The following is a 22,492-nucleotide window of genomic DNA, read 5'->3' as shown; positions in this document are numbered from 1 at the left end:
AGTTCGCGCCCAAGTCCCATAAAGCCCCCATGTGCCGGAGAGGCGCGGAAATGATCGAAAGCTCCCATCAGCACGTTTTAAGAATTAGGCGAGATGGTGGAGGAGCGGGGATGAAATGGATGCAGTCTAACACAAGAACGGAGAAGTAGAGAGCGCTTGACATTAATGATAGTTCTGTTTAGTCTTACAAATGTTCCCCTCTATCTTTGTCACACATACACATACACACACACACATTCACACACACACACAAATTGAGTTGTCCACCAGCTGATGCCACTCATGGCACCACATCCACCCTCATTTCAGAATCAGATGACCTAACCACAGAGTAAACAGTGTCCAAATTACTTTTTGGTGCTGCTACATGCACATGCACACACACACACACACACACGCACACACACACACACACACACACACACACACACTGTGAAAGCCACACTGTGTGCAGCTATACCTCGTATTTTGCCTCTTTGTAGATGTTTTTGTGGGGCTGCAGGTACACAACACACACGCGCATGCAGGAGCTGATGTGTTTGTGTACATGCGTGTGCAGGGTGTACGGCGTTCCCGGCTGCGGCACGGCGGGGAACGCAGGGAAGATGATCCGCTCGCCGGGTAATTAGCGTTTGGGGTTTGAGATTTAATTAGGGGAGCCTTGGAAGAAACGGCTCTTCAGGTGACAACGCTAACAAAGTTTTCCGCTGATGATGATGTGTCTGATTGACAAGCGAAGAGGGAGGAGGAGGAGGGGGGATAACGAGGAGCTAGACGGTGAGCGAGGGGAACAGAAAGAAGAGAAGGAAGGATGTTCTTAAGTCTCATCTAAGGCTCATGATCCCACTGCATATCAAGTGTCCTCTTTGTGTTCCGTGCACTTACGCGCATTTGAACACTTAGATTATAGCCTCATTACGTGTAAGCTTACTCCAGTGAGGCGAATAACCACCCCGGCCCCAAATCTTTGATTCGGATACCATGACTACAAGGGAGATAGACAATAGAGATGAAATAAAGAACGTGATGATATCAATGCTTAGGGCGATAGAAGCTCATAAAGAGAATAGTAACTTAGAACGCGGGTTCACAGTGTTTTTCTGAAGTAATGAGAGTTGTAATATAGCTGATGAAATCGGGGCCCCATGGGCTGGAATTCAGAAGGAGGAGGCATAAAAAAAAAAGAAAAAAGCCTTTGATTACAGCGCCACAGGCTTTTCCCTCATAATGCAATAACCTAAAACGCCACTGAAATCAGGTGGGTTTTAGATTCACACTGTCATTTCTTTCAGAAGGGGGTCAAAGCGACTCGCAGCAAAGCATTTCAGAGGCTGCTCCCGTGTTAAAAATCGATTTGGGCTTTTGGTCTCGTTTCAACGGCAAAGTCTTATAGCTGTGTGTACCCGAGTTCTGTTCTCCTTCCACGACAGCCTTATTTAGTAAAGCCCCGTCACAGGCTGCAGCAGCGACGAGGAGGAGGATTGTCTTCGCTCCCCACACACACACACACACACACATGCCGAGCCAGCCGCTACACTGAATTAAACGCGGAATGAGATGTTTTGTTGGTGTTATTATGCTCGCATTACGCGGATTGCTAGATCTTCCCCACTGGGCCCAGTGGGCTTAGAGCCTGAGAGGAGGGAGAGGGTAGGAAGGGGGAGGAGGAAGAGGAAGCGAGGGGTGAGAAAACCTGCCAAAAAACAGCTGCCTGGCAAAGCGACTGATTTTCCGGGTTTGTTTAGGCAGAGGAGGAGAGAGGAGGAGGATTGTGTACGGAGATTGAGGAAAATTGTGAGAATAGGGATTTAATACAAAGATCTGTGGCCTCCGTTGCAGTGAAGATAGCAAAAAAACACTAAATGGGAAGCTTGTGGTCGCGTCCCTCTAAAACATGAAACATGATTAAGCCTCTACACTGGCAGTGAGGGGGGACGTGCTATTACGTTATTAGTACAGTGTTATTACTTTGTTGGGCTCAGGGTTTAGATTCATTGGATATTTTGTGTGAAATTGGTGGGGTTTCTTGTTATAACAGCAAAAAAATATGCAAATATTCAAGTATTTTTCAAAGGGGGATAATGATGCGATTTGACTTGTCTTGGCTTCTTTCTTTCTCTCTGTCAGGTCCAGTCAAAACAAAAGCAACTGAGACCCCTTCTTGATTAAAATGAGGTGAATGTTCCCCTCCTTTCTGCCGGCTTGCATTGGGATTCTCCTTCCATAAGTACACACACACATTCACTGAGACTGAAAGGGGTCGAGGAGGAAGCTTGAAGAGAAGGTTCAAGAAGCGAACACGCCCGAGTAGAACGAACACACTGTGAAATCCAAGTCCAAATCTCTGACCAGCGTTCTTGATTATTCAGCAGGATGAACTTGCTCAAATCGCATCCTGAAGACGACGGCTGCAGTAAAATATAAATCTGTATCAATCTGAAACTGTGTGAAACGGCTTAATAGTCTTGAGTCATGAAGAACGCAGACACGGCGGCGCTCTGTACCCGCTTTGATAGATTCCAGCGCCGTCTTGGAAGATTTAACTAATTAATTACAGTACGAGCGTCGTGCGAGCTACATGCAATTACGCACAGCTCATCCCTCAAATTAGACACTGCGGATTGAATGAATATATAATTCATGCTGCTTCATGATGGCGGCGTGTATTTAATCAACGGCGAGGGAATGGTTGTGTATAACGTTAGAGACTGTACCTACATGGGAAATTACATACCTGCATCGGACACATACAGCTCTGAGAGGAAGGCCTTAAGATGAGCGTATAGGATGATGTAAAGCTTGGAAAGTACTGGGAAGGCAGTGTGCAGAAGTTCACCACAGAGTAGAAGAATGTGCCGACCAGAGAGAGAGAGAGAGAGAAGGAGAGCAGTGACTGGCGAAAAGTTGACGTCTGATATAATGAACTTAATCCGTTGCTGCTTCTCTCACGTTACTCAATATTTAATCAACACTGACTTCAAATAATGACTTTGTCACACGGTGCAAAAACAGCTTTTGTTTTGTGGGGGAGGGGGGGAGAGAGAGAGGGCTCAGCAGGGGCCGTCTCGCTTCATCGCTCCTTCCACCCTGTGACTTTGCGGAAACAGGAAACAGTACACACCCCCTCCCCCTGACGAGGCGAGACTGTTTTTTGTTGAGTTTAGTTTAGCTTTCTCTTTTATTCTTAGCAATCACATCTCTGCAGCGACAGACTGTGTGTTTATGGAGGGGGGAGGGGGGAGGGGGGGTGTTGTTGGTGTGGCATCGCAGAAGCCAGACAATCATTTCTTTATGATTATGCTGTTATGGTGGTTGTGAATGAAAATCGTCCATTCAAGGTGAAAGACAGGTGTGTGTTCCTGCTTCTCCCCTCATAGTATTCTAAGGCTCCCGCACGAGGCGTGAGTGCTTGTGGTGTTTGATCCTAACAGCTGACTAACACAGCAGGGGGTGGGGGGGGGGGCATGGCATCAAAGATGGTTATTTAATTGGAAGCCGGCTCGTAACTTTACCTGAGATTCCCATCGACAGAGGTATCCTTCAGCCGTGGGGGGGGGGGGGGGGGTGGAGGGCGGGAGGAGGCTGTGCGCCTGGACGCCACCGGTCGATGTGCTGCCATCTTTAACGCCACAGGAGCGCCCGGGGCCCACAGCGGCCCAGAGAGTGCGAGCTAAATTACGGCTATTTGCACCGGTGGAGAGCCGCAGGAGGAGGCGGGTGGGAGAGACACCCCTCCTGGAAAAATCAATGCTAATGTCCGCCAAGCTCGGCCACACACTGACACACACCCGAGAGCGTGTATGCACGAATGAAAATTCATGATATATTTAATTACACACACACACACTGACACACACACCTACAGTAGATTCTCATGCGAACAGGAACAGTAGAACGAAGAGGTTTGTTGCCTTGTAAATGACTGACATCCAATTAAAACACAGTTAAGGAAGCTGTAGTGATTACTGTCTCTTGTGCACATCGATTCCGGATGGGCGCAGCTGTCTCATTACGGCGCTAACTACCTGGCTCTATTTTTATTTATCTATTTCCTTATTTATCCCACCCGCCTACACTTATCATAGCTATTGGCGTGGCAGCGACCTTTAGGACGCCCACTCCTTCACCTTCCAGAGCCAGAGCAAAAAAGGTGGGGAGATGAAGGAGATGAGCGGATGGCAGATTAGGCGGCTGATGCGCGGGATGTGTTGCTTCCTCTGTAAACGCCCGGCAGCAGGAAAAAAAACGGCAGAACGGGAGTGACTTTGTGGAGAAATCAAACGATGCGTCGCTCTTCATCCCATATGGACCAAGATACACAAACCGGGGGGGGGGGGGGTGTGTGTGTGGGGGGCGGGAGGGAGTGTGACACCCTTCAAGCATTCGTACATTTAATGAGAAGTTCTCCACGAAAATGAGCTGACAGCAGGCGGTACACAAAATCTGCGAAGCTACAAAGACACTCTTTAATCTTTAAGACGCTCTAAAAACGCGATCGTAAACTCATGATTAGTGTTGAAGCAAAACTAGTAGTCCAACTGTAAAATTTAACGGCCCTTGTATTGTGAATAATAAAAGCATGTTTTGTGTGTGTGTGTATGCAAGTGTGTGTGTGTGTGTGTGTGTGTGTGTATAGCCCAGGTTGTCCGCTTTGCCAAGTGGCGAGGAATCAGACATTTTCAGCACTGTGTTAATTCCTCAGCATGAAAGGCCCTCCAGGCACTGGCACAGGTGATGGAAGTCCATACATACAATAGTTGTACACACACACACACACACACACACACACACACACACACACACACACACTCCTACACTCCTGTACGTGTCGGGCCTGTCAACATCTTTTGTATATTAGAGCAAAGAAAGGATTTTTATGCAGATGCAAAGGCGGCCGAGGCACAAGCAATGCCATTTTTTTTTCATTACTATACAGATTTGCATTTGCCTATTTTGAAAACTTTCATGCTCTCCCCATGCTGCGGTACCCCCATGCATGCTGAGTGAAAAAAAGGTCATGTTGTTAAGGTATTGAAAAGCCAACGCTCTTCTGACAGCTGATGCATTTTTATAGGCGTGAACTTTGGTCAATGTTCATAACATAAAGCAACAAATGTTCCCATTGAGCGGAAAACCTCCTTTATTTACGCAGTTTGGTATTTATTGTCGTTGCAGTTGAAAGGCGTGTTCATGTGGCTTTATTAGGAGCAAATTTTATTCCAAACTTCATCAAAATCAGGCAAATATGAGTGCACAAGCTTCATGTCTGACTGATACCATCAACAAAGAGCCAAGCATCAAATGTGTTCAGTTAAATAGAATACAAGCAAAGCAAGCAAATTCCCAATCCCAACTAATCCTGATCTGAATAATTAATCATCTGAATGGTCCTATTTCATGTGGATGAGAATACTTATCTGATAGGATGAACACAATGTTGGACAAAGAGCTATACTGTGTGTAGCTCTATAGTAATAGTACATTATCCGGTTTGTATTTTATTCTATCCATGTCTGGTGCATCAATCAATCAAGAACTCTGCATAGAAACATAATGTACATTTATTAGAAAAATAAATTTCTTTGTAAATTAAATAAAACCTAAATGGGAAACAGGTTTTCAGCCATTGATTGATGATGATGATGTCATGTCGGCTGTTTTAATGCTCTTTCATCAAGGTTCTGCTGTTTGTGAAATTCAACCTCCTATTTTCAGCGAAATGTTCCCAAACAGCTGATTCATACAGCATATTCTCATTTTCAAGTGAGATTACGCTGACACTCGTGTTTTGTAGACTGGAGTTTTTCATTAAATGATTGATTAAAAGTCGCCGTTTTCGCACTGACAGCTCGCCGCGACTTATATTTCTTGCGCTGGGGGTCGTGAAACTTAGCCGATGCATAAAATATCAGGCCTTGTTGCGATTCAAGAGGAAAATCAAAGCCCAAACTGACGAAATGAGAACAACAGAACCAATAATGTGGTTGTACGCTCATATTCTTCTCGGAGACGGCTGAATAATTCATACCCAGAAAAACACAGCATATTCCCCGCTGTTTCGTCTCTAATCCCCTCCTCCCCCTTTACTTCTCATCTCATGCACTCATCTCATGCATCCTCCATCTATCTCTCTTTTTAATTTTCCAAACGCTCTCGACTTCAGCATATTATCTGGCTGGCACTGCTCCTCAGACAGAAAGCAGGTACTGGGTGCCGCTCGTCAGAGAGACGAGGACGCTGCTGTGATGTAGCCGGGCGGCGGCTGAAGCACCATCCCGCTGCCTCTCGTGTCAGAATTAGCGCTTTTCACACCGACGCGACATTCTTAGCATAACTGAATGAATATTTTATCTATTCACTGGCAGTAGATAAAAGGAGGGAGTGCGAGTCATTTTATCTCTCCTTATTTGTTGTTTTTGCAGAGGGAAAACAAACAATGCATGCATGTAATTAGAGGGAGGGACGGCCTAAATGACTTTGCAGGGGAGAGTGCAGGCACATGGGCTGAAACATTAACACAGACATTGACATTGGCAGGCTTGTATCGATCTGTGAGCAGGCTCCATGTAACCCAACCAGCAGTGGAATCCAACAGCGAGCCTTTTCCCTGTCAGAAGGTGTGACTATAGACGTTTTGTCTCAGGTCTGCTGAGCTCAGAGCAGCAGGGTTGCAGGCCCTGGTCGTCACTTGCACTATAAAGGTTCCCCAGCCTGTTCTACTGCCGGAGAAGTATCAGAAATATGGTACTATAACGTCCAACAGCACTAAAAGAAAAAGTAAGTAGTTCCAAATATACAGTATATAACAGTGATGGTGGTACGTCTGACACTAATACCTCTCCTAGGTTCCATTGCTCTTCTTCTGCCAGCCGTCTCTATGCTTCCTCACCTCTAGTCGCTACCAGGCCATCCCCTAATAGATTCCAGGGCCTCTAAACTAAGCATTCAGTTCACTTTAGCCAACGGATTCATGCTGTTTTACAGTAAGAGAAGAGATGTCCTTGTACTTTGAATGCCCTTGAATGTCCTTTTGATCACGCCGCCTATGTACGACCATTTCTTCCCATTCAAGAAAGTGTTTAAATACTTAGATGTTCCCGAAAGATGGATATCAGGAGGTAACTAACTTATTCACAAACTTGGAGCACCTTCTGCTTCACATAAAAGAGTTTAAAAGGAAACCTAAAAATGTTTAAGGGAAGGAAAAATGGCATTCAATCAGATAACATGGATCAATTATTATTTGAGTTCAACTTTTTGCGTGTGAAAACTTGGAAATGTTTCTGCTGAGTGTGTATTTACAATGTGGTATGGTAATGGCACACTGAAGTTTCGGAGAACTCGGAAAGGAACTCGGGGAACAGAAAATGATCTTCCTCCCTCAGACAGCATTGTGCCAATAATACGTATTTTTTCGCCTCACAATATGGCACAATTCCTTCCCCAATCTTCTCAGTCTCCATCCATTTCTGTCACCGCTGCCGCCACCATCATCCTCAGCATCATTCTTGGCCCTAGAGACACGCGTCAGATTGAGCTCTAAGAACGTCACTCCTTTCCCCCCACGTAAGGCAGAAGTAGGCCCATTACAAGACGCGCCAAGTTCCATTTCACATCCTGGTAGCATTAACGTTAATGAGTGTATTAGTTTCAGACTGTCACTGGGAAGAAGAAGCAAATCTGATCCCCTGTCATCATGCTCATAATAGAATCCCCCCCCACCCCCCACTTGCATATATTATTTTGCTCCCTATGGGACTCGCTTTCACTTTTTAATGTCTGCACTTTAGAAAAAGGAAAACGCTCCTTTCTGCAGAGTCGATGCTAATCACAGCCGTTGCAATGCAGTAGTTGTTGTCGTGTATTTTTAGTCGGGTTGGACATTTGCATGAATTTCAATGTGAGAATTATTGTTTGGGATTTCCATATATTTCGTTCTGCGGGAACTGAGATTTATCTCCAGGAAAAAAAGTTGCTTCACAATAAACAAAGTGCTGTGTCTTTGTTCTGCTGCCTCCACCGTCTCAGCCACAAGCCTCTACGAGTCAAAAGCAGTGGGACTTTTCACCGCAATCGGGGATATTAGAACTGAATTGGACGCCTGATCCCCCAATTGATTAAATAGACGATTTGCTGGTCAGTTTATTTAGTAATTCCAGCGGACACATCAGGGTTATAAAGCAATACAGTCAATAAAAATCTCTTTCGTTTGATTTGGCCTCTGTTGTTGCTCCACAACACACTGCAGTATGTTCTCTATGAAAAATCATTTTTATGAACATCAATGCCGCCATCCACTTAGCCCAGTCCTTGATTACCGAGTCTATTTGACAGACTGTAGAGGAGGGTGAGAGAGTTTTTTGGCCTCACTCAGGGGACACACTTGGCCCTTCCAGTAAAAAGAGGCCACTAATGGAAGCGGAGGCCCTCATCTCCGCTTCGCATTTTTACGCCGGCAATCCAGGCATTTATGGTAATCATAAACCAAGGCCAAATGGGATGGCAGGGTCGGGAGCTAAAACGCGGAAAAACACAGAGTGACGCCGACTTTACAGCTGCCGGGAGGGGGGGGGGGGAGTAAGTGCTGCCACCTCGCTGTAAGTTCAGCCACAGCAGGTGTCTGCCCGAGACACCATGCGGTCTGCCCCTTATCGTCTTCCTATCCCTTTGCCGTTTATGAACCTCGAGGGGCAGTTTATAAAAAATTCATTGGCTTGGCGGGGTGAATAGCAGGCTCCCCCACCCACTTTGCCCAGATGCCCAGGAGAGAGAGGGACAGGCGAGCGAACCATTACATCACTTCCTTAAAATGCTAAAGTGCGGACGCCTGCGTGTCTCTACGGAGACGCTACGCCATGATCGCCCGGAGGAGAATTGGTCATTTATTTCCTTTCCCTTTGAGACCACTGGGGACAATGATCACTTCAATTTATCGTTTTTATGTCTGACAATTCCTTTTTGCCCATTTTATCTTTAAGTCATCAAATATAACCAAACGACAACCAATTCGCTGACCTCTGGTGTCTCCAACAAAGCCCCAGATTTTGAGAAGCTTTTATTTAAGCTGAATTTGTACTTCGCTTCTGTTTTGGGCTGCTTTGTACTCAGATCTCAGATGCTGATGCATTTTTTGGCAGAATCTAAAGAGTTTTCAAAAGGGAAATATGTTGATTTAGCTCAGCCTGCACAGACAATTGTAATCCTTCAACTGATGTAAAAGCACACGTAAAAAACCTCATTATTGTCCATTTTTGGGTGAATTGGGAGTATTTTGTTCAATCAATTGAGAGATTTGGGCTTTTTCCCACATTGTTGAATGAGATCTATTGCACGCCACAAGCATTTTCATGATGCAAAAGCTTCTACCACTCAGTTCAGCCTAAGTTTCGATTTTTTTTACTCCTTAGACACATTTTCCATTGCCTACATTTGTCTTAAATTAAGTATTCAGTATTTCTTTCACCCAGGAACATGGAACATTAACTTCCATTAATGGATAAAAAGCGAGTAGGACAAAAACATGCCACATTTAAAAATGCATTAGTTGACAAAAATGTAAATTCTGACTCGTTGGGGTTGGGATCAGAGAAAATGCTATGGCGACGATATTACAGTGCAGGGAACATTGAAATTGCACTATGAAGCGGTAATCTGATGTAATGCTGGAGAGCAGCGGCAGTCTAGACATCACGGTGGATAGTCAATTTAATTGAGGAAGGAAGGAAAGTGGGGAGGTTGCTCTGGATGTAAGGTTCTGATTTACCACGTAGACGGCTACTGACTATTAAAAGGCTGATACATTATATAGTATATTATATGGTGAAGTGGCAGCAAAAGGTTTTTTGAGTGTATTTGATTGTTAGATCTGGAAGAGAAGATGATCCGGAGGGTGGACAGGTAGGGCTTGCGAAGGAAATGTCAATCACTTCCCAGCCAAACTGTGCATATGGAAATCAGTCAGATGTGCAGACCTCTTGTGAATGAACGAGATTATGACTTCATTTGGAAACGCACAACAGGGTCGACAAGAGCCCGCATAATGTAGTTCGCTGAAGCGGTCTCTTATCGTCTGAATTTAATCTCAGTCCGACGGAATTACATCCAGGGAGACGATTCAAAATGTATATCGTTATATATGATGTAATCCCCATCCATAGCCTTTCACGTCCCTCAGTGCACTAATTCATCCCATACGGTCCACAAGATTAATAGCGAGCCGGGGCAGATGTGATAAAGCCAGCAGAATACATTGTCCCACCGGCCACCAGCGCAGAGGCTAATTTGTATAACGCTCAATAGAAGTGCACAATGGTCATTGTTAACACTGATGAAATTTCAAAAGAGCGAGTGCTATGATTAGGCAGAGTAGCAAATGTACTCGCTGATACAAAGACACTGAGACATTTGAGTCCTGTGGGCACTTGACAAGACGGAGGACTTGTCTCGGTGCCCAGGGCGGCGGGCAGGGAGCTCTGTATCGCCCCGGCTGACATGTTCGCCTGCGGGTGCCCGTGATGAGGACTGTAACTTACCTCGGAGCAATCAATTACATGGTCAGCCGGTTGATCTCTTGGGCGGATGTGTCTTAGCACGGCTGTATTGCATGTATGGACATGAAGAAAGATGAACGTTTGGGGTTTTGTTCAGAGGAATTTCTTAAAAATGTCATTCATTTAAACAACTATTTATGTCTGAGAGCCTAGAAGTGGCAAATCTCTAGCTGTAATGTTATAAAGTCAGTTGGTCATTGATAATACAGGCTCTGGGGAATAGATCCACCAGTAAAGTCACAACAGCAGATGTAACACAACTCCACATCACACTGACTTATTAAGAAACCACAGCACCGTAGCTAATTTCTCGTATTAAAAGCTTCCAGTTCTCACATGGATTTATAAGCAATACTCTGCACCAACAATGGTACTCCAAAGGGTCATTAGTGTGAGCAATGAAAACGGTGTCTGTTTGTGTGTTGAGGTGTTTAAACATGTGTATTTTGGGTCATGGCAGAGGTTAAGAGTATTAAATTCCACTGCGCCTTCCGACTTAATGGACTCCATAGAGACACAACCTTCCTCATACACACACACACACACGCACACACACACAAGGTCTGAGTGAGGCTTCTCTGCCAGAGTGTGTGATTTTTCTGTGGATGCGATATTGGGTCGGTGGCTCCTGAAGCAGCATTATTAAATCATCTTTTATCATTGGAGCTTGTGGCACACAGTACACGTGTAGGTTAGCAGGGGGTTGATGGATCGCTATTGTATCGTACATGTGTGGTTGGGGGAGTATATACATTCGGAAAACCATTTATTTGCCAGAAAAACTCACATTGCATGAAAAAGTATACATATATATGCATATATTTTCGGTCACATGCTCCACTTTGACATCACATTCGGAAATGCTCTTAAAGGAAAAGTAATGGATGACATCGCTGCACGCTTGTTCACAATCGCACATTCTCACCACGCTGCACAGGCGAAGGAAATGGCATTTACGTGGGAGGAGAAAAGAGAGTATCGGCTTCAAAAACATAGAGCACAATTCATCTTGGGCACCGTGTAATCGCAATGACACACAAGCGTAATACATTTAAAACACGTTGGCGGAGGCCTCGTCTGCGCACACTACATTTCTCGATGTGTTTCACCGACTGACCGCAATTAGGGGGAATGCACTGTCGCCTTGTCGTCCACCTGCTCGGCGTTGCGTGCGTTACATGACTGAAAAAAAAAAAGGACACCCGCCTGAAGATAATCACCCACTTGTCTCAGGCAGAGGTGAAGTGCGAGCCTGGCCGCTTGTCCGGAGACATGTAATCTGTCTCGAGAGGCGCTCTCTCTCCCGGAACCTCCGCGCTTCGACTTTCCGAGGGACGGCGGCAGCAGCGGCGGTGGCCCCCTACGAGCCCGACTAGGCGATGAGCTTAGAGTAATGGTGTTGGTCCGGATGTGCTGAATCTCATTGAGGGTTGCTTGAGCAAACATTATCTCACGTAGAGCCGTCAGAACGTGTCTAGAGAAGAGGTGGCGGTGAGTGATTACATGCCGGGTTTTAATCTTACAAGGAGGAAACACACTATTGCCTTTGAATGTAGGCATAGCAGAGGGTAGCCGGGGTCCATTCAGCATGTGCTTCTCTGAGGCTAATTGAGCTAATTATGTACTTAAAAACCAAATTAAACATCTTGCCGCATTAAACTGTGAATGATTTATACTCACCTGTGAACTTTGTCCAGAGTTTTTGCATCAGCGGTTTAATTATGGCTATTTTGCTAATGAACGCTGTAAGAGGCGGTGGTGCAGGTTAAAAATATCCAAGGTGGACGAGGCGGTGGAGTGATAAGCGGTGTTTCTTGGGGGGAAAATGGTGAGTATCTCTTCTAAATCGCCTCACCCAAAAGAGAGCTTATCCTTCATTCTAATGATCCAGCGCGGCGGGCAGATTCAGCCGGTAAGACGCCTCAAAGCACCAAACGGAACCATCGCACACTGAATTAAGTGTGGGAAGATATTGATTGATTATCTCTGTTTAATGAGGAAAACTACAATTAGAATCCAAATATTAGATCTGAAATACAGAGAAGGAGAGAATTCCCAGGACTTACTCCTACGTCCTGCGCATGGAAATAATGCAGAATAGGAATTTTCACCTGTGTCGCAACGTCACATGGCACTGTGACCATGGTGTGAAGGTAGATGTAAACATGAAGAGCAGTGAAGAAGAGCTAGGTGAGAGCAAGATATCACATGAACCCACGGTGTTACAAGGCAAAGGTTTATAGGCTGGGATATGACATATATGAGCATCCTTCCGTAAAAATGGCTTATGAGAGACTTATTATCAATCAGTCCATCGTTCCAGCCTTTGAAAGTCTCTGGAAGGCCCGAATATGCCACAGAAAATACAAATTCTTATCTCGCAAGCAATAATGTAAACTCCAATCCTCTCTGAGCATATCGCGTTCCCCAAGTCAACAGTTCAATCTCGCCTTCCTCGCCCACTTCTCTCCAGACAGCCGATGCTGTAATTTCCCCACCGCCCCTCTCTTTTCCACCTCCTCACCCACTTCACTATGGGCTCCATGAGATGGATCGGCTCTCCCTCACTCCATGCCTTCCTCCTCCGCGCCTCCTCAGACAGAGAGATTGATTTGTCTACAGGACGCCTCTGACCTTTGGTATGATCCGATGAGGGACGTGTGGCCCTAACTGAATTAGGCAATCAAAGAGGAGGCACATTAGGAGTGATACTAGGGGGAGGGTGGGGTGTTTCCCTTCGTAGCATACCTCTGCCTGGCTCTGTGGCGGTTAGAATCACCGTCCATCTCCTGCCCACCCCTTTCAGACGCCCATGGGAAAATAAAAGATGTGTTTTCAAAATGCACTTTGCCTAAAGGCTCTTTGGGCCAAATTTAATTTTCACCTTGCATCGATTTTCCCCTTCGTCCCAACTCAATGGATCCTAATGCTATCTACAGCGTATTTCTCTGCTTTGCAGGAATAACGGGGTGAAACCTACTCTGGACTCTGTCAGATGACATGGTACATAATTTGTCTTCCGTGTACTGTCTCGGGAATAAAGTGATGGAGCAACTGCCCTTTTCTCTATGTCGGTTCTATTTATATCTTTGGAAATCGTCAGGGGTAAACCTCTGACCAGCATGTGGTGACTCTTTTGGCCTTTTAAGGAGATTTGTGATGACCTTAACCAGTTAAGAATACGGTTATGAATAATCTCCCTGTCTTATTTTTCCTAGCAGCGGCAGCACAGTTGAGGCATTTCAGATAACAACTACAGACATGATTCTTTCTGGAATACAGACAGCAAGCTTGACACTTTTCTATCTAAAAATACATCTGGCAGGAAGCTGCCACGGCCTGATTTTATCAGTTGCTGGTCCAAATTGTGTACCACGGTGCCTAAACATGAACTCCACAGGGAGTTTTGAGTTTAAAATCCCTATTAGGTAAACAAAATTCACATTCTCAACAAGCTGCGGTGGAGTTGAGAGGGGAATAATCGGCAAAACAGTCTGATGAAGTGAAAACAGAAGATGACGCTGAGCTGATGACAAACACAAATTGGAACATCCACAAAGACAACACTTCAGCTTCTAGCTGTTTTGACATTTCCAGAACCACTGTGGTGTCAGGGCTGAGTGAATTTCCATGGCAGCCCACCTAAAAAAAAAAAAAAAGAAAAAGAACGTTGACGAGGCAGACAGAAGAAAGGATGGCTGTTGACAGATCCCTGCCTACTTTCATTGGAACGTGTGAAGGGGAAAACAAAGAGAGGAAGCAGCGGATAAGGGCTTCTAAAGTGAGCAACGGCGCGGCGGAGCCAGCAAATGGTGTGAAAATGCACATCGACTTGCATGGATACTCGTGAGACCTGGTATCACACGGCGTGACACACGCTCAGGCCTGTGTGCGCCGCATGAACAAAGGCAGGGTGTTGTGTGTGCGAGTGAAGGTAAAATTAAGTGATGGTGGAAACACGAAGAAGATGCAACCCTCTCCTCCTCCTCCTCCTCTTTGGAGCCATTTGTTTGTCGTCTAAAACCGGCGCAGAGCTCAGGAAGCCAGGGTCTTACGTAAACCCCACCCGGTATGGCGGCGTGCTGGAGAAGTTGATCCCTCCGAAAAACCCTCATTGTTATTCAGTCATGATTCCGAGGGATCTGCTCAGCACCCACAGCCAAATCTACAGCAGGGCTGAGTGGGCGGAGGTGGTGGGGGTGGGGATGGGGGGTACATATGTGCTGAGACTGAGTGAATTGTACACAGACGATTACAGATCGAACAAGACTTTCCCATGACTGGTGTTTTTAAAAATGCAGTTCTATAGAGCAGATGATCACACTGAATGCCTGATTCCTGCTGATTAAATACTGTTTGAGTAGCTGTGGCCCTACTCAATCATTTCCTTTCTCTATTATTTAGATTAATTTGTGGTCCATCATGTCAGTTTTCAACAAACTAGACTTATTCATGAGGATCCGAGCAGACAAAGATGTAAAAAAATATATAGATTAAAGGACCCCGGTTCATTTATCGTACAAGGTCTGTTGCTCTGCTGACTTTATGTGGGAACTATTTCATAACACTCCATATGACAGACCGTCTTTGTCAAATTGAATTCCACGGTGTCGAGTCACTCCCCGACTGGCAGATATTCATCAGGGGAAAGGGGAAGAAAGGTTTCAAAAATGTACAATATAATAGAGTGTAGCACACATCCAGGGGTACTTTCTTTTTTTATGTGCGGAGATTATGTCACCATCTCCCCAACCTTATAGCTGCCGCTGTCGGGGGTTTGATTTGAATGTCCGAGGTAGGGCCTGATCAAAAAGTGTCCTCTTTCAGCCTGATCAAAGCCGACGAGGCCTCTGGGTCCTGTGAAATCCATGCTAGGCACTCCGAGTCTCTGTATTTACAGTACAGCACTTGGCTCCATTTAATGAAATATGCATAAAGCATCATTAGCCTTATACGGCTCTGGATCATCTTGGGCCGGTTATGTAAAGTCATTTTCTCTTTATCTTCAGGGGAATCCATAATGTATAGGTTTTAAATGTCAATTTAGTCAAGTTTGGAATTAGTGGGGCTGAGTGGATCTCTGCATTCACTGTGGATCTGCAGATATCTTTTAAATTACATCAGGATTGTTCTATATTCAGATTAAACTCTTATTAATAACTGATCCGCCGAGGCCCACTGATCCTATTACAATAGTTGGACTATTTAATATTCTGGTTTTCATCTTGAGGGGCTGTGGAGAGTTTGACAAAACCAAATAAAGTCTGTCCCAGAACTACAAATACAGCTATGAAATCCTGTGCAGTATTCTAACCGTTACTCATTGTTCTCTTCGCCTTACTCAGGGCGTCCATCATGGTGGGCATGCTGTCCGTACACACTCCCAAGCGGCCACTGGTGTGAATCCAAGGCTGACAAAGTAACTTTTCTTCCTTTCTAATTATTGACCTGAAGTGTGACAGCTTTGTATAACCGTTGACAGACAGGGAAAAAAAAGATGGAAACGTGTCAAGAATGTCTGACCGGTTGAATGTTATCTTGCAGTTAAAGGCAGCAGAACTGACAAATCACGCAACAAACCTCCACGCCGGTTCCCTCTCCTCCCTTTCTCCTCGCTTTGATTCGCCTTTGCCTTTCCCATGGTGGACGTCCCACGGATAGCAGCCGAGTAGGTCTAATTGATTTCTCTTGTTCATGTCGGGTAGAGGCAGCGGGATCGAACGGTGCAGAGTACCCCGGCTCCAGCTTGCCTGCATTGCCTGCTATTCCTTTCTGTTCTCTTCTTCTGCGGCCTTATCCCCGCAGACCACACAATGCCAATACCCAACACACCAGTGCCCTCTGAAATCTCTCAGAGCAGCAGCTGACGGGAGAACTCCCCAGCAGGGGCAAATATAGAGGTGAAATGTAGTACATGTGGAACTCACAAAGGTCAGCGTTGGGCGACTGTTTGCTCTTTAGAAACAGCAACTACTTATCATTTGAGGGGGGTTCTTATCCCCTTTGGTACCATTTGCCTGGTCAGGGGTTGAACAGCATCACCAAGATTGTGGAAACGTGAGCTAATCCTGTTTATTACAAAAGCCTTTGAAATGATTTTCAATTACATTTATAATTCATAATGGAGAACCACGTCTTCATCGATCCTGACTTTACAGTACTCACACAGAGGAATGAGTGCATACACTTCCTCAGCTAATGTTAGAACACTACACTTCTGATCAGAGCTGTCACAATTAATCGACTATGACCGAACACGCTATAGAAAAACAAATGTCAATTAATAGATAAATCTAAATAATCAATAGTCACTTTTGATGAATCAGAGCGGATTGAGCAGATCCATTGAAATGTTCAACACATTTTGAGGTTTAGTATTGTCTTAGTCAGGGGAACTATCTCTGGCCAATGAGTAGAGGGAGCATGAACTGTACTCAGGATGAACACTTACCCAGCTCCTTCACTGTTTTGGTCCAGAGCAAATGCACTACATATCTGAAAACCACTCAAGCGCTTGAAATATCATGTCCACCCCCCTGCAAACACACATCTTAGCCCAGGCAGAGATTCTGACTCATGACAGCACATCCATCCATCCAACCCTCTGTCCTCTGCTTGTTCTTGTCTTTGTCTTTTGTCAGCACCCTTCAGTTCTGTCAGTTCCTGTCATGTTAGAGCACAGAGTACGCAGCCTTTTTGTTTGTTTTTATTTTGTTTTTGGATCTACCTCTGCACTATGCAAATGCAGGTTTTTGTTAGATAACATTAAGTCCAGGCTTACAAGAAGAATGCATCCAGCACTGCATTAGCTGTAGAGACGAATTACAAATTAGGCTTCACTGAGTCTGGGTTGCAAATACTGCTTGTCTAAAAAAGAAGCGAGGAAACAGCAACTACGTATACAGCACAGACATTTCTCTTAATAAATATAAAGGCCAATCTAATAAGTAGTGATAAGTGTCAATACAAAAGTAGATGATAGGAGATTCAATTGTTTTTCATGTATAGGTCAGAAATTCTTGTGTTGACAGAAAATTACTATCAAAACTGAACTACGCTACAAAATTGCATCACACAATCGTACACAAATATTGTACTACGGCAGCTCGGATACGAGAACCAGGAATTCCTGTTGTTGACTCACAGAGAGACAATCCACTCCACCTACATTAGACACTCAGCAAAGGTAAACACACAAGGAACAAAATTAGATCCAGGCCAATTTGAAATGATGTCATCATGTATCATCCAGAGGGTTTCTGTCCCCCTAATTCATGCTGATATGTAAATCTATGGTGCTTAACGAGGAATAAGTCAGTGTAAGGAACATACAGTACAGTTTAACAACTTAATGAGTGTCTGATGTATGACTAAGACTGAGCCTGATACACACACAGCATAGATAAGGAGGTGCCGCCTCACAAAGCATTTCTAACCTACAGCATTACATTTAAGATTGTGTGTGTGGGGGTGTGAGTGTGTATGCATATTGTAAACTGGAGTGTTAAAATTGAATAATTTAATCATTTATTAGTTATGGTATACAGTGTGAGGTTGAAATTGTTTATAAGATCCATGTTCATCTCTTAAATTCTAAATCTGTAGACATTTATTATCATTAAGGAGTCAAAAGGCGTAAAGTCTTGATATTGATTATGCGTACACGCCTTTGCTTTTCATTTTCACGAGTGTCTACATCTTAGATGACGTAACGCAGTCGTGCAGGGATTTTTGCGGCGCTGTCTTAGATTTAGAGAGAGATGACGTCGTCTGCCAGGAGGCCCAGCAAAGCCGTTAAATTTAGCAGCGGCAGAACACCGGGTCTCACGGCGTCCAGGGAGAAACACTGGCACCCTTGTTGATTCGAGCAGCTCACTCCTGCAAGTCAAGACCGACTCTGGCAGCACAAAATGACGCCCGCCTCATCGAAGAGCATTACGATATGGATAAGTAAATAAAACACTGCCACGGTGAGAGGAGAGGCAATCTGACAGAGGGATATATTTTCCACTTTCATGTTGGCTGGCAGAGATGTTTTATTTTTGGATGAGTCGAAATTTTCTGAAAACGCCTGAGCCAGGTGTATCTAATCATCTGACAGCACGTCCTCATTATAAAACGGCCCCTGGGAGTCGGCTACTTGGCTTATGGAGCCTTGGACTGCAATCGAGTTGTTTCAAAGAGTAAAGACGCAGGGATACTATAAGCACTGCTCTTCCAGCGGCTTAAACTACACGAATAGTTACTTTTCTGCTGCCGTTACCGCTCATCTTCCTTATAAATCACAAAATAGTTGGGGAAAGTGGGTATATTTTCAACGAGGATAGGCGGAAAACATTGTCAAGTCACCTCAGGCAGGATAAATCTATAGATTATGACAGATCCGGAAGTGTGGAATGCCAAAGCAAAGGAAACTTGTGACAAATTATTAGTCGGTGCTGTGGCAGCCGGCTGCCATCTCAGGCTTGCCCCGATTATGTCACCTGGATGAAGTTTATAAACCATAATTACAGCTTACTTCTGTTTCTCTCCGGGGGAAGTGCAGCAAGCTGAATTAAAGTGGGTGTGTTGTCAACACAGTCGCGCTGGAGCAAGCCATGTTAAAGCATAATTAATGTGAGAAGGAGGATTTGCAAAGAAAAATATGCCCTTCTAACAGTGGCATGGATACACAGTTGGATTTTGGCTCCCAGGTCCAAGTCAGACTGGAGCTTGAGCAGCTTTAACCAAGCAGATCTGTCTTCCTCATTTCCCCCTTCAAGCTATTGCTCAAATCCCATCCACCAATGACTGATGTAGGCCTGGTGTATAGATTTGGGAGTATCACTTGCAGGGGAGACGGGGGAAAATTGCAGAACGTTGCCAGTTTATAAAATGGGAGTCGCTGCTGGGTAAAGCAGACTGGAATGGAAGACAGACGTTCTTACCTGGGAACTAATCCCTTAAAAAGTAAGAAATTAAAAGCCTGACAGCACTTTTGTGTTCACAACCAAAACATTTTTCCGACAGAGGAAACTGTCCCGCGAGACGACTCCGCTTTATTTCATCATGTCGCAATTTGTTGCGCAAGTAATAGTGTTTTAAAAAGGGAGGGACATGTGCGTGAGTGTGTGTGTGTTTGTCCCCAGATGTTGTTCCGATTGGGTCAGTGTCATGTGAGAGGAAAAGATATGAGAGGCAGATGTTGAATTAAACACACTGTTGTTGCGATTTCTCTCCTCACTCTTTCAGTTAAGAACACAAACATGTCAACATAGGAAGACACATAAGCACAAGATAGATAGATAGATAGATAGATAGATAGATAGATAGATAGATAGATAGATATGACATCATGGCATCAACAAGCTGATGGCATTGCAAACAGTGCTCCTGTCTGCACTGTGCTGACCTTTCCGCACAGCACGAACCAACCCAAGACAACACAGGATAATTACCATATCTAAAACCTAGTTAAAAGCTCATTATTCACACTCATTTTCGCCCGCCCTTGTGCTGATTTGAAATTCAAGTAGTTATCTGTTTTCTGCCCCCTGTGCTCAATATTGTAGTTGTGTTCTGAGAGGCACCAGCATCTCTGTCTCTCTACCTCTCGCTCCCTGTTGACTGGCAGACCATAATGCTATTACCTCTCCTCAATGGTCATGCTCACTTAGCCCTCTGTCACTCCTAAGCCAGCCAGGGAAGACACATGTCTCCACCGCTGTGAGCTGCCCTCGCCCTCATTTACGAGCACCCTTCTCCTCTGCATAGCTCGACCCACAAAGTTTTCACTCGGAGCTTGAAAATGTGATTACACATTGGGCGTAATTGGATAAACACGGCTCACTTGTCAGGAGTAGGAAAGGTTCAAATGACACATATCTTTCAAAGATATCTGCCACATGTCTGTGACTGATTGTCAATTTTCACATCAAAGCCTGTCAGAAACCTGCAGCCAAACTGGTGGGTGAGTCAATGCCCACCCACCACATCCACCTGAGTCAGTAACCTTTCTGCACACACGCAGGCGTTCCTATAAATAACCCATTCCCAGTGTCAAACTTTCCCAACGCAATCCCACAATTATCATCCAGTAGATCTCCAATGTGGCGTGCGTCACCGTCACCTTGCTGCCTCTCTCTCTCGCTCTCGCTCTCTCTCTTTCTCTCTCTCTCTCTCTCTCTCTCTCTCTCTCTCCCTCCCTCTCTCTCTCTCTCTCTCTCTCTCTCACAGCCTGTATGTACGTGCAGCGACGGCTCTGCGTGCGTTATAAACGATGGTGATGATGATGATGATGGTGGTGGTGGTGGGGGAAAATCTGCAAATATCTTGCCGCCATCTGGAGTGTGACGGGGCGCAGCAGACCTGTGCACACTGCGCGTTAAATTGCCCGATAACGCCGCTCCATCAGAGAATATGCGCCCCTGGCACCAACTCATGCCGCGACACGACACACACACACATACACACACACTCACACAACTTATTACAAACACGGACACTTCAAATTCACGTATGACAACATATCGTGCTGCTTTCAAGTGCCCTTAACAGAATAAGAAAATGCAGTAAAGGGGGGAAAGTCTACATGCGACTTACTATGTATCCAGGCGTCTGAATGCAAAGCCCCGGTAACTGCAATTAAAATAGAAGAATTTGTGTAATAAATTACGCTTGTTCTGTTTTATTTGTGGATACATTTATTTATTCATTGCTGCGTGCATTCTAAACGGTCGAGCTTTGCCGTGTTCTTAGTGTTCTACTTACCGGGGCTGTCCGAGTAAATTCCAAGAGGAAATTCCAGAGGAGTCCTTTCTTTCTTCGCTCAAAGTCAGAAAACAGCAATGCCTCTCCTATTCCAAATACAGGCCGCTTCGCTGAACTGAAAGAGAGGGAAGAGACCAAAAGAGCCAGAAAGAACACATTCCGTTAGAACCGGGAGTCCCCCCACCAACCACCCAAAAAAAAGTGTTGAGGGGCAGAAAACAACAATAACAAAAAAAAAGGAGGCAACTCATAATAAATGGGCGAGATGGATACCTGCTCTGTTTGCCACTGACGACACCGGCAACGAGAGCGGAGCACAAAACTGAGAGCGGCGCGTTTTCTTTGGGAAAAAAAAAGAGAGAAAGCGGCGTGCTGTGTGATTCGAGCTGCACACACACACACACACTCACTCGCTCGCTCACTCACACACACACACTGCTCTAGGCGACGGCTGGTAGAGAGAGAGAGTGAGAGATGGGAGGGAGGAAGGGAGGGAGGGAGGGAGGGAAGAGAGCGAAGACATCCGAGATGGGATGCAAAGATCAGTTGCTGCAGTTCCCGCTCCGGTCGCTTGGTGGCCAACGTGAGGGGGGGAGTCACTACAGTCACATACAACACAATGAAAATAACACAATTACCCTCGACATTGTTATTAAATAATCCAGATAATCATCTCAAACTCCCGTACATTTTGGGGAATTATAAGATTATTATTTAAGGACATTTTAGACGCCAAGAGCTCCAAAATGGCAGCTCATGCTTTAGTTTATTGTCAAGTTAAAATTAGCAGGTATGAAAGAAATTATTTTGGGCAAGCTTCCCTCAATGCCTTTAAGTAATTGGAAAAGGGAGCTTAAAATAAAATAGAAATAAATAAATAGATTGAGATAGAAAAAAAAGAAAGGAACATTTCCATGTGTTTACATTCTATCCTGAAAGGATCAGGATAATGAGGAACTCTGACTGGAAATATGGGAATATGAAAGCAATTCAGGTTGTGGTAGCAGGGTGCAGCATATAGGAAGACGGACATGTTCGTGCAAAAACTGCAAAAAGTATGCAGTCCTTATATAGTCCTTAGGGATGAAGTGGCAGCCCTGAAGGGTTTCGGTGGCTCTTCACCGTAGTCTTGCTGGGCTGTGATGCAGCCAGTGAGGATGCTCTCAGAGGTGCTGTTGTAGAAGCTCCAAAGA

At 45.0% G+C, this 22,492-nt stretch overlaps 1 protein-coding gene across 5 annotated transcripts in view; it reads right to left on the bottom strand.

The window, feature by feature from the left end:
• LOC142993127 (receptor-type tyrosine-protein phosphatase delta) overlaps positions 1-21,709 on the bottom strand; it is a 297,399-nt gene extending 275,690 nt beyond the window's left edge. For 4 of the 5 annotated variants that reach the window (XM_076143778.1, XM_076143782.1, XM_076143780.1 and 1 more), the window contains exons 1-3: positions 21,573-21,708; positions 21,300-21,414; positions 21,132-21,167 (exon numbers count right to left, since the gene is read on the bottom strand). The gene's annotated coding sequence lies outside the window, so the exon portion shown is untranslated. Of the gene's footprint in view, positions 1-21,131; positions 21,168-21,299; positions 21,415-21,572 lie in introns of all 5 variants that reach the window. The other variant, XM_076143781.1, reaches the window with a different exon arrangement.
• Positions 21,710-22,492: the final 783 nt, after the last annotated feature.

The sequence above is a fragment of the Genypterus blacodes genome, unplaced genomic scaffold, assembly GCF_046128005.1.
Source record: "Genypterus blacodes isolate CSIRO-AG114 ecotype Tasmania unplaced genomic scaffold, CSIRO-AGI_Gbla_v1 ptg000027l_1, whole genome shotgun sequence".
Taxonomy (NCBI): domain Eukaryota; kingdom Metazoa; phylum Chordata; class Actinopteri; order Ophidiiformes; family Ophidiidae; genus Genypterus; species Genypterus blacodes.
Note: the sequence above shows the minus strand (reverse complement) of the source record. Positions and strands in the feature narration are given on the sequence as shown.